General features: G+C 37.4%; 1 protein-coding gene and 1 pseudogene across 1 annotated transcript in view; one reads left to right on the top strand and one right to left on the bottom strand.

Moving 5' to 3' along the window:
- Window positions 1-13,092, bottom strand: part of CTNNA3 (catenin alpha 3) — a 1,168,431-nt gene that overhangs the window by 848,117 nt on the left and 307,222 nt on the right. The gene's annotated exons all lie outside the window — the stretch shown is intronic.
- On the top strand, window positions 5,379-6,282 carry LOC118719193 (annotated as a pseudogene).

Raw genomic sequence — 13,092 nt, 5'->3', positions numbered from 1 at the left:
CAAGCCTCCCATTTAAACAATTAATTTAGATATTCTCCCAATTTTCAGAGAAAAATCAAAGATTTCTAGACTGTTTGGGACTAAGGTGGTAGGCCAACATAACTACAGTGAAACCAAATACTAATGCAAACATCAAATTGATTCCATCTCAGCTCTATAAAACAACCCATCAGTAAATCCATTGACAGTATGGAGATATATATGAGACACTGAGAGTGATAATTTTTTTAAAAAAATATTTAATTAAGTATCTCTACTCTGCATACATGCGCTACTGGAAATTTCAGATGTGAACATCTATAATAATGCATCTATAGTCTCTTAAGAATTCGTAGACTCTCAGAATCTCAATGTTAAATGGGAGCTTAGACTTTAAATATTGCATGAACTATAAATTTCCTCTACACACTCTGACACATCACTACCAGAAATTTTTTTATTTATTGATTTATTTTAGAGAGCGAGACATCGATTTGTTGCTCCACTTGTTTATGCATTCATTGGTTGCTTCTTGTATGTCCCCTGACCGAAGATCAAACTACAACCTTGGCATATCAGTATGACCCTCTAACCAACTGACCTACCTGGCTAGGGCCAAGATTTTTTTTTTTTAAGTTCATTAATAAAGCCAAAGACACACGGTAAAAGGTAAACTTTGGGTAATTAGTAAACCATAACTCTTTATTAGAACCTCAAACATATTTATTTATGAGATTTACTAGAAGGTTTGGAACTGTCAAAAAAAATAAAATTTACAATTTGGAGAATTATTCACATATACAACATTTAACTGTTCTATTTTCTGTATCTTTTGGTAGCTGTGGGTTATTTTACAGTGGTATTTAAGTGCAATTTTAGCAAGAAAAAACAAGCGGTGAATAAGAATTCATTAGCACAGCGTTTTTCAACCGCTGTTCCGCGGCACACTAGTGTGCTGCGAGATGTTGCCTGGTGTGCCGTAGGTGCAGACAAGACAAGAATTTTATAATTTTTCACTATTTTGTTTACTTAATATTTCATAATAAAGTAATTATAAAATACTTTCTTTGTGTTTATTTGATTCCTATTCAAGAGAATTACTTTATATATAGTCAATATAGGCACAGAGTTAAATTTTTTAACATTTTCTAATGGTGGTGTGCCTCGTGATTTTTTTCATGAAACAAGTGTGCCTTTGCCCAAAAAAGGTTGAAAAACACTGCATTAGCAGGTGGTCAAGTGTTAATAGTCTATCAATCATCGGGTATGTTTAAGGATCAGCATATTTAATTCCATTTCTAGAAGCATAAACTCATACTTTAGGGTATGTGGCACATCATATTTATTTTCAAAGAATATCTTAGGATGTGCCCTGATTATAAAATACCAAAAGTATTTCCTCCATTAGGTTTCCAAGGCAGACATAAAGTAATGATGTCCCCACTGCAGATCAGAACATCTTAAAACAACCAAATAGTGTTACAAAAATGAGAATATTTCATATTTTTGCTCTAGATAGAGAGATTTGTCATGGAAAAAGAGAGTCAGACTTAAAACTATGAAAGAGCATAGGGGACGGATTCAAAATTTTGTACTAACTTACGCAGAGAAGGCTAATATGATTCCTTATTCTCAAAACAGAGTCCATAATGATTAAATAAATTTAATGGCCTTTTACTGAATTCCATCTTTTAAATGTCAGCCAATTTCTATAAAGTAATTTTTTTGCTTGTATAATCCACTGTGTATTATATTTCTATCCTGAGTCAAGTGAACAACCCAACTTAGGTTGACCAAGAATTTTTCTCACGTTATGTTACAATGGGAAATAACCATCTTATCCAAACCTTATGGTATCAGATTCTGCAAGCTCACTCTGGTGAAGCAAGATGTACATATTGATGTTGGTATTCACATAGACTTTTCAAGGCCAAAAAGCAAGTTAAGGGGAAAAGAACCCTGAATGAGTCTTAGTACTCTTCTTCTGGACCATGGCACCTGGATCTTAAAATACACTGCACTTCACAGAAGTTATGTGGCATTTTCAAATTCTGAAACTGAAAGTAATTTCTGATGCCCAAATAGAGCAGTCAAGACAATTGAGCGCTACCCAGGAAACAGAAGACTGGAGACTTCAGGGCACCCTCCTGCATGATGACAAAAGTTACAAAACAGAAAAGGGAACAAAAAGATTCTACCTTCTACATATATCTTATTTATTGCCCATTCTCTTGATGAATATGATGGGAACATACAAGCAATGAGATTCCTTTAGTGTACAAAGAAAAGTTGTCCTCATTTTATAATGCACATCTTAACTCTTCCCTAAACACATACCACAGTTGAGTTGTTATTCATCTATATGGAGTAAGAACTGATGTTAAGGGCATTGAGTCACAGTACTGTACTGGAGGTACAAAGGCAGCAGCGTATTACTAGATTTCCATATAGGACTGGGATTTTAAATACACCACAAAGAAAGTATTACATATGTCCCCCTTTTCTCTTTTTTTCTTCTTTTATGAAAAAAAAAGGGGGGGGATATAGGTAATAGTTTCAACAATAAAGAATTATTTTAAAATAAATATATCAATAAGAATTTTTCTCTAGGTCTCTATTGGCAGTGTAACTCTTTCAATTTTACACCAATGATGATCCTGAGCAAGAAGCCAAAACTCACACAAAAGCATCTCTTCGAATGCCTTAAATCTTCCTCTGCTCTCAATCTCTTAAATGGATAATAGGCATCAGAACTCTCCCAATTGACTTATCCTGCCATAACCCCACAATTAAAACTTTCTTTTATATTGCTGTGGAGTTGGTTTTGTTTTGTTTTGTTTTTACCAACTAATGATATTTTGGCCAGTCCTGTCAACAGTGCCTCAGTGTAGGCACTGTTGTCGTTACCAGCTTTGTAAGGAATGTGTGAGAAGGGCAGACACTCTGGGCATGCACTCATGGATGAACACCAGAGTAAATTCTGAATAGAGACAACTTGATAGGAAATCCAGGGAGTCAAATTATAAACAGTTATAAACAGATCACCCAGGGAATGGCATCTGAAGAGATTTTCGTCCCCAAAGTATCTCAACAATTCATAGAACCTGGAATTCCTCACCATTAGATCCATGCCTCTAAGATACTGCCTGCAATACAAATGGTTTTAATTGAAAATGCATTCGGAAAGCATACATTTGCAAAGTAGTTTTATAATAACTCCTTTTGCCAAGTAGTTTTATAATAACGCCTTATCAGTGCCCAGTGGCACAATGACCTGTGCAGTCACAATATTGAGTGTCCAACAGGTCAGGCAGGTGCCGGGCATGAAAAACAAGACAAGTGCTAATGTTAACTGACCATCGGTCTCAATGTCTGCAAAATGGGGAGTGGGGAAGACTGAGGTGAATGGGAGAGCCTTTCTACATCCACTGAGCTCCTGAGGACTGTTGCCTACCAAGGATATAAGTCCATATCTTTATTTTCCTAGAGAAACCAAAATCTGAATTTTTATGGGAAGGTTTAAATGGTAGAAACTAATTCCAGCTTTTGTGTAATATCCTGTTAGTCAACACATTTCAGGGCAAATCAGATACAGCTGAGGGGCAGATTTGGGCAACCTATTGGTAATTTCCTATCTAGATCATGGACAAAGGAGGTGCAGATGGGATGAGAGTGAGTTCAAGGCTGTCAGTTGAAAGGCCATATAAGGGCTCTGGATAGCATCTTTTCCTAGAGGAAAGGATACTCAGAAGCTATATAGACAAAAACCTAATTGCAATAAGCTTCTAGTTATACTACCCTGTCTCCCAGAAAATAAGACAGTGTCTTATATTAATTTTTGCTCCCAAAGATGCACTAGGTTTTATTTTCAGGGAATGTCTTATTTTTCCATGAAGAAGAATACGGTACACATTTATTGTTAAATGAAAATAAAGGAAATTTATTACCTGTATACGGTACAGTAGTACGGTAGTTGTCAACACAAACCAGACAAACTGTGAATCCTACAGTATCAAGAATTTACTCATTTATTCAATGACAATCATGTCATCATCTTCTGGAACATCATCCTAACAATCCAATTCCTGAATTTCCTGGTGAATTTCTTGTGACTCCATTTCTTTCAGAATCAGTAGACCAAATCTCTCATGTTTAGCCTAGGGGGGACTTATTTTCAGGGGGATGCCTTATATTTCACTCAGAAGGAAACCTGTAAATAGGTCTTATTTTCGGAGGATGTCTTATTTTCAGGGAAACATGGTAGTAGATAAGAATGTACTGTTTTTAGAAAGTATGTACTATTTGGATAGAGAAAAGGTTCTTAAATTTTTATTTATTTATACCCTGTCTGGTAGAAGAAGAAAAAATAGATAACATGTCAAAATTTTCAGTGGGATAAAATTAAAAATAAATTATGAAGAAAATATCTACAGGAAATTATGTCAGTAAAAATGAGACAGAGCACACCAAATTCATGCTGAATAAGTCAAAAGAATAAAGGTCACATTAGTCATTAATTTACAAACCTGATTACTCTGTGCATAGAAAAAGGACTTTTGCAAAAACCATTTGCTATTATTTTTTAATGCAGTTTGGTCTTCAATGTGGATGAATATATTTTGCTCATAACCAATAGAGTAATAAGCATATACCAGAATAAAAGAACGTTTTTACATGCTTGGTCTAGATTCCATATTCTCACATTAAAAAGGTATTTTTTAAGGTTGTCTTTGTGAGCCAAAAGACAAGGCAAAACAGGTCCCTTCCTACTTAGGGTTTTAATACTCTCTTGGCTGAAAGGGACAGGCTTTTCAATAATAAGAAAAGGCACATTGAGTTACAGGAGCATTGGTCTGACGAGGCCATATACCAGATATAGCACCAGCAATATTCCATCCTAACGTGTCGGAATTGTACAGCTCTTTTCAAAAAGCTACATTAACAAAAAGCAAGCACTTCCACTGAGATGAATTGATTATTGTTTGTTGTTATACTAAAAGAGAAAAAAAAAATACGGATGATGCAGCATCAGCAGCAGGGGTAGGCATTAGTGTATTCCAATCTAATTTCAACCCCAAATCCAGACCATTAAATACAATTTGGAAAGGCTCAGCTCTGAGGACCAGAGGATGTGCAGCCCATACGTAATGAAGAAGCACTCCTGTAAATCAGCAGATGAGCATCACGCATCCTGATGAACCAAGCACAGAGGCTGAAATTAAGCAGCCAAAAAGCTTCCCTCCCTACCCAGCTTCCCTTAATAAAACTAGCAAGGTCTCCGCATTTAATTTTTTAAACCAATATTTAGTGCATATCTCCACTGGATAGGTGCTAGTACTATAACCAAAAAGAATCATGCCAATGAACCTCCCATTCATTCATGTCAACTGAGTAGGCCCTATTCTATGGAGAGAGTCAATTTACCACTGCAGCATAATGAAATGACAATAGCTTCAGTTAATCAAAACCATTATTTACTTTTATTGTGTGTGGTAACAAAAAGCTTATTAACAAAAATCATTAACAACAACAAAATGCTACCAGATATCTAAATACATTTTCCTTTAACCCATCACCACTTCTAAATCTCATAACCTTACATCATAAAAAACAACAACACTGAGTAACAGCCAGGGAGCATTGCAAAAGGTTCAAACTACAAAAGACAAAGTAAATTTCTAGAGGATGAGCAACTTATGAAGAAAGCTATATTTTTTCTTCTTCTTCTTCCTCTTCAAAAAGATCTTCAAGGCAGCTACCAGAGCCGTGATGCCTAAAGGAGGGAGAGAGGGAGGCCACAAAGGCAGGGCACAGCAATACAGGAGCTGGAGATTGATACGCAGCTCCAAGCTGAAAAGCAGGCGGCCAGGGAAGAGCAACAAGAAGATGGAGATGGGGCTGCAGGTGACCCCAAAAAGGAGAAGTCACTAAACTCAGATAAGAGTGAGGATGAAGAAGATGATTACCAGCAAAAGCACAAAGGTGTGGAAGGCCTTATCCACATCCAGAACCCCAACTGAGCGGCACAGACAACCTAAAAAGTCAAACAACTGAACTCAGGTGGGCCCAAGGAGCTTTCAAGGAGAGAACAAGAAGAAACTGAGAAGCAGAAAGCAAAAGAGCATTACATGAAAATGCATTGAGCGGGGAAAACAGAGCAAGTCAAAGCTGACCTGGCCCGGCTGGCAATTATCCGAGAACAGCAGGAAGAAGCCACCAAGAAGAAAGAAGGAAGGAAGGAAAGCAAAAGATGACGCAACTCTGTCAGGAAAAGGAATGCAGTCCCTCTCCCTGAATAAGTAACACAGCCTGCAGGAGGAGATGCCAGAGCACTGGGGCATGCGGCCAGTACTGCTGCTGTGTCTCGCCCACCCTGTGCCCTGTCACCACGGCAGCAGCCCCTCAAAACAAGGAGTTCCTCACAGCCTGGGGTCTCCTCTTCATCTTGGCATGGAAATTGTTTGGGGGATGGTAGGTGGGGGGTTGGGGGGAGGGGACAGCTGCTATCTTTGAGACAGAAAGATGCAGTACAGCATTTTATATGTGACCATTCGAATGTTTTTGCTGTTTTTAGAATTCAGAACATCTGTTGGGGGTGCCTGGAGCATCCATTTGCCCAGGAGATTGCACAGTAGGGGGTGACTGTGCTGGGGGCTGCTGCTGGTGAGTTTGCAACAACCAGCCCCTCTGTGTGGCCAGGGTGCTCACTCAGGGGCTGTCACCTGGGAGCCTGTGTCCCTGGGTCTCTGAGGGTCATGGCTCTGTCCATGGCCTCCCCTGTACCCTTCTCTGCCCCATTCCCACCTTTCTGGCCAGGGCTCATTCTTAACCCTATCCATGGGTCATTTCCAGAAATGTCTGTTCATAGTGCAGCACACAGACAAAACATGCTCTACAAATCCAACTTGTATATTTGGCAGATTAAACTTGACATTATCATAAAAAAAAAGATCTTCAAAGGATGGAAATCAAAAATTGTGTTTTGCCCAGCCGGCATGACTCAATGGTTGAGTGTTGACCTCTGAACCAGGAGGTCATGGTTTGATTCCTGGTAGGGACACCTGCCCCAGTGTGGGGTGTGCAGGAGGCAACTAATCAATGATTCTCTCTCATCATTGATGTTTCTATCTCTCTCTCTTCCTTTCCATTCCTCTCTGAAATCAATAAAAATATTTTAATTGCGTGTTTAAATTAATCTCTATTTAATCTACTAGTAATAACTCATTTGAATACTTTCTTATTTTTACTCTCATATTGCAGGTAGATAATTTGGAGTATGTTATACATATGTCCTGATGATAAGAATAGAGGAACTGAAATCTAGCATCAGCTGAAACCGGTTTGGCTCAATGGATAGAGCATCGGCTTGGGGACTGAAAGGTCCTGGGTTCAATTCCAGTCAAGGGCATGTACCTTGGTTGCGAGCATATCCCCAGTAGGGGGTGTGTAAGAGGCAGCTGATCAATGACTCTCTCTCATCGATGTTTCTAACTCTCTATCTCTCTCCCTTCCTCTCTGTACAAAATCAATAAAAATATATTTTTTAAAAAAAGAAAAAAAAAGAAATCTAGCATCAATTCTGCTGTCAATTACACACATACACACAAATATATACGTGTGTGTGTGTGTGTGTGTGTACCTTTATTAGAACCATATTTGTAAAATCTAGAAAGCATATATTGCCCTATATCTCTCAAACAGGGATCTTAAAGTGTGTACTACAGACCAGCATCACCTAACAAGTGTGAGAAGTCCAAATCCTTGAAGTCTAAGGCTTAGACTCAATTACAGACTCAGACATACTGTATCAGAAACTCTAAAGGCAGAAGCCAAAACTCTGTTTCTGCATAAGAGGATTCTGATTAATTCTCAGTCTGGGAATTATTGCTCAAAAAGTAAAGAATGATACTACAAAACATTCACATTTCTGGTAATAAAGTTTAAATTACAAGCTATAGAGTTATTAGTTGTAACTCCAAAATTAATACAACACTTCAAATTTAGAAAGTTAAGTTCTACCCAAGCTCAAGGTTGTTATTTATACTTATGACTACTGAGAGCCAATCCTTTTTCTTTCCTCTCTCTCTCTCTCTCTCTCTCTCGACCACAAGTAAATGTTGAATATTCTTTGTAATCACAAATCATCAAAAAATCCATATGGGGGAAACAATCCAAAATTCCATTTCTAGATTATATTTCACCCAGAGAATAACCAATTTCCAGTCAATTTCCACGGGTGAATAACATACTAGTATAATCAGTACTGTTTCATGGTGAACTATCTCAAAATTAAGATTTGTAAAATCCAAAAGATAATCCATTCAGTGTTCCAGGTTTTATAGTAAAGATTTTCAAAATGAAAGAATGTATTACATATTTTATGAAGTACACAAGCTATCATAAATTAATCATTCCCAAATCAAGACAATTCATGTCTAATCCATTTAAAATTTAGACTAATCATGAATTATGTTAAATGCAAAGTGTTGTTTTCTTCATATTTTACAAGGCCAGATAAACTTATGTGCCAAGGGGTTTACAAAATACTGTTACTGTGACTCACATTAATATACAAACCAAAAGTAACCACCAATAATGTTGGTTTTAGTGTAACCATTTTTATATCAACAAGATCTGAATACATAGTCCTCTCGGACAGGAGGCTTGGGAAAAATCATTTATCAAGGTAAGCCAAGTGAATCTGTAATCAATGACCAGGCTCTGCTGGAACTGCAGTGCCTCATAGGACATAAGTTGAATTAATGTTGCTTGCACCTGTTTATTTCACTGAGCAGAATAAAAACGAATATTACTAATTTCATCTTGCAAGTATGTAATACAGTTTTCACTAGGCACCATATAATATGTCAGGACACTATAATAACCACAATTTAATGCCTTATAACATTAACAAAGCTCAGGAACTTAGCATTTTCCCAGTGACCATGAATAAAATTAAAATGCCGGTGTCAGTGAACTGATTGTGACTGTCATTGTCTAAAATGGACTTATTATAATTTAGTGAAGGATGAGCCATGGAAAAATACTTTGTTTACCAACATCTCAGTGCCTCCTCCTTTTTTTTAGGTAGAAATTAATGTTCTTTCCAAATACTTTTAGTGCCCCCAAAGCCAGTGCATCATGTAATAAACTTATACCATTCCACAAACTTACATATACAAATGTTAAATAGCTATTATTTAACTATAAAACTTTCTCTAGTCTATGTCAGTATTTCAGCTTATAAAATACTAGAGGTCTGGTGCATGGATTCATGCATATTGAAAGGAAATTAATTAGAAGAAATATTTTAAAGGTCAGGAGGGACAATGGGACGTTGGCTCCAGGGTGTGTCCATTCCATCTTGCCCAATCCTGATTGGCCAGACCCCAACAGAAAGCTAACCTACCAGTCAATGTGTCTGCCCTCTGGGGGCCAGTGCACATCATAGTGACTGGTCAAATGGTCAAATAGTCAGACATTTATCATATTAGGCTTTTATATATATAGATTACAGGGAAAGGTTAACCAAATAGAACCAAACAAGTAGAGTAGAATTTAAACATAACCACTTGTAACTCATACAAGTTCAAAGCATACATTGAAAAGAAAAGCAACAGTGCTTTTCTGTCAGCCAATTTGTATGGCCTGGATAGTGTGAAATGCAAAATGTTAATCTATTCTGCCCTCAAGAACTCAGAAGTCCCAAGCACATCCCAGCATATGAGGAAGTAGCCTTGCTGAGGATGATTATGTTATGATGAGGTTGTATTTTTATACAGTATGACCCTTGAAAGGAAACTGACTACTTCTTATACTTAACGAGAGAAACGCTGGAAGAAAACTACGTTGAACTTACTGAGACATAATATGCTCATCTCCAGTATACATTTTGTAAGATTTGTGTTAACTATACACTTGGTTTTTCCCTTTCTGCTGAATTTGAAATCCCACCTCTGATTTCTTCTGTAATTCAAGAACATTATGCAATACCTTTCACTAACAAAACAAAAGCATGTTACACATTGAAGAATATTACAAAGAGAGAAGAAATCGACTTTATTATGTTTTGGGGTTTTTTCATGAGGAGTTAAAACTAACCAGTGAAGAATCTCTTATATGGCTAATCTCTTAAATAATTTAAAATTACTTGTAAAAAGAAAAAAATAATTATTACTCAGTTTCCTTTTCAAAGAAAACCCTCATGCCAATTGATTCAACATATCTTAGCTTCTACACTAATATATGCTAACTAAATCATACTTATAAAGTATAGTTGGGAGTGGCTGATTGCAAACTAAACCTCCCAACAAGGTCTTGGGTGAATTCCTTTTGGTCAATACATGATTAACAATGAAATACTGTAGGCCTTTCTGAATGGTTCAGCTAGACAGGTGTTCTGAGAAACCAGATTGTGACAAACAAGTAAACTGGGAAGACAGTCATGCATTTGGGGATTTTCTGTCTCTGCTTTTGTTTTTTCTTCTATTAAGGAGTGAAAGCCTCTCTAGCGGAATTCTCCACTGGATTACCTCAGTCCTCTTGCCAAAACTACAGCATAGATCTTCTGCCTGACAATTCAAGCCAGCAAAAACTAAACATTCAATTCTATTTATTTCTTTAGTCTCATGAGCTAACAGATAATTATTTTCTCCAATGATTTTGATGTATTTTGCATATTGTATTTAGAGTTTAACTCACAAATACACATTAGGTATCCTTATTGACTTACAATGCATGTTTAATGCTGATAAAATGCTGATGGAACAATAATAATTCAGCACATAAATAACACCAGGGTTCCAAAGACTGTGCTTGCCTAAAGAGAGAATCAGACTTGTACTCCACCAATCATTTTCACTTACATAAAATGAGCATAATCAGCCAGGATTTAAGACCCATGTCCTAAGTCTTCATTTTCTTCTCTGGTGCTGACTTCACACTAAAATGATTAAGAGTGGCAATATCCAATCCTTCCAGGGAAAGACAGCTCTCACAGTCAGGGATATGGTTTGATTCTTGGCAACCGGAACAAAAGAATCAAGCTCCAATCACTCTCCAACATCTGAGCGATAACACTGGGCATAATTAGGAACAACACTGTGTGAACAGCATCCAGAGCCCTGCCCAGGGACAGATATACCAAGCTCAGCCCAGTTCCTTCTCAGTCTCTCTGCAGGGAACATTCTCACCTAGGCTCACCTTTTTATACTATCTTACCTAATATTAGACAAACATGTAAATTGATTATACCTCTGCTATGCCCACAGCCAATCAGAGTAAGTATGCAAATTAGCCAAATAAAGATGGTGGGTTAATTTGCATATGCAGGCACAGAGAGCCCCAGTGGGGGAGCAGGGGGGAGGATGCCTGCTATGAGTGTGAGGGCATGCGGCGGAGGGAGCTACAGGAATGGTGCACCAGACAGAAGCGAGGGCTTGCCAGATCCCAGGTGGGCAGGGAACGAGGACTTACCGATTTCCAGCAGCTGGGAATGAAGCCAGGGGAAGGAAGGCCTATTCTCGCACGAATATCATGCACTGGGCCTCTAGTTTCTATAATAAATAAACACTGCCTCCACCCTCTGACTTAAAGTTATGATCACTAAGTCAGTAGAAAAGAACTTGAGACTGTGATGAGAACCTTTAGAATTCCACAGATGTGCATGTTTATGTAGTAGGTACATAAAAAAGGCGCCTTAGCAAATGAGACTAACCAGTTGCTCAAACTCAAACTTTGGAAGTCAATTTTTACTCCTCCTCTGCCTCATCCCCCATGTCTAATTAATCTCCAAGTGTTCTAAAGTCCAGATGTAACCCTGTGACTGTTAATTTTATATGTCATCTTGAATGGGCCCCCAGGGGCCCATATATTTGCTGAAACATTCTTCTGAGTGTTTCTGTAAGGATGTTTTGGGGTTAACATTGAAATTTGCAGACTGAGTGAAGCTGATAGTCCTCGCTAATGTGGGTGGGCCTCTTCTATCAGCTGAAGGCCTGAAGAGAACAGAAGGGCTGATTCTCCTACAGTCAAGAGAGAATTCTTCCTGTCTGGTGGACTTCAATCTGCTTTTTTCCTGCCTTTAGACTAGAACTGAAACATTTGCTCTTCCTGGGTCTTGAGACTGCCTTAGACTGGGAATTAGACCATCATCTCTCCTCATTCTCCAGCCCCCTAACTCATACTAGCACTAAAACATCAGTTCTCCTCAGTCTCCAGCTCACCATCTCACTCTGCAGTTCTTGGGACTTTCAAGCCTCCACAATATCCTTATTCTCTCATATATATATGATTTATATATATATATATATATATATATATATATATATATATATATATATATGATTTATACATATATGATTTATATATGATTTATACATATATGATTTATATATGTATGGTTTATATATATATTTTGTTATATTTTACATGTTATTATGTATTATATATAATGTTATATATTAAATAATATTCTTTAATTATATTCTATATATTTCATTATAAAATATATGTATATTTTATTCTACGTAATTATATATTCTTTGATTCTGCTTCTCCAAAGAACACTAACTAATACAACCCCCCTAAATATTTCTCCATTCCATCAGCTTTTCAATCACTTTGCAACAGTCAGGTCCAAGTGCACATCATCTCTCACTCTGACGACTGCAACAGCCTCCAAATTGTTTTTTCAGCATCGACTCTGACTTCATTTCAATCCTACACGTTTGCTGGGCCTGAATAATGCGGGCCCTATCTGATATAAAATCACAGCAGGGAAAATAAACCGAGCAGCCTCCATTTGCCCACAATATATTATCTTCGTGAGGCTTATTTCTGTCCGTGACACATGTGTCTTGCTTCTAAGTTTCAATAGCCCATGGTATGAATTATCCTCGAATAGCTGGTGAGAAAGGAAATAGGTGCTAAAATTTGCTCAGTATCCTCCTTTCAAAATGTAAAAATCACACTCATCAATGCTTAAGATTTATGTAGGATGAGGAAGAGAGATTCAGAAAGATGTATGTCTTTTCCCATAATCAAATTCTTCATCAAAAGCCCCATTCTGTGCCTACCTTAAAAAGTAACTCACTTGATCACCATATTTCCCGA

Source organism: Pipistrellus kuhlii, unplaced genomic scaffold, assembly GCF_014108245.1.
Source record: "Pipistrellus kuhlii isolate mPipKuh1 unplaced genomic scaffold, mPipKuh1.p scaffold_m20_p_15, whole genome shotgun sequence".
Classification (NCBI taxonomy): domain Eukaryota; kingdom Metazoa; phylum Chordata; class Mammalia; order Chiroptera; family Vespertilionidae; genus Pipistrellus; species Pipistrellus kuhlii.
This window is presented reverse-complemented; position numbering and strand designations above follow the sequence as displayed.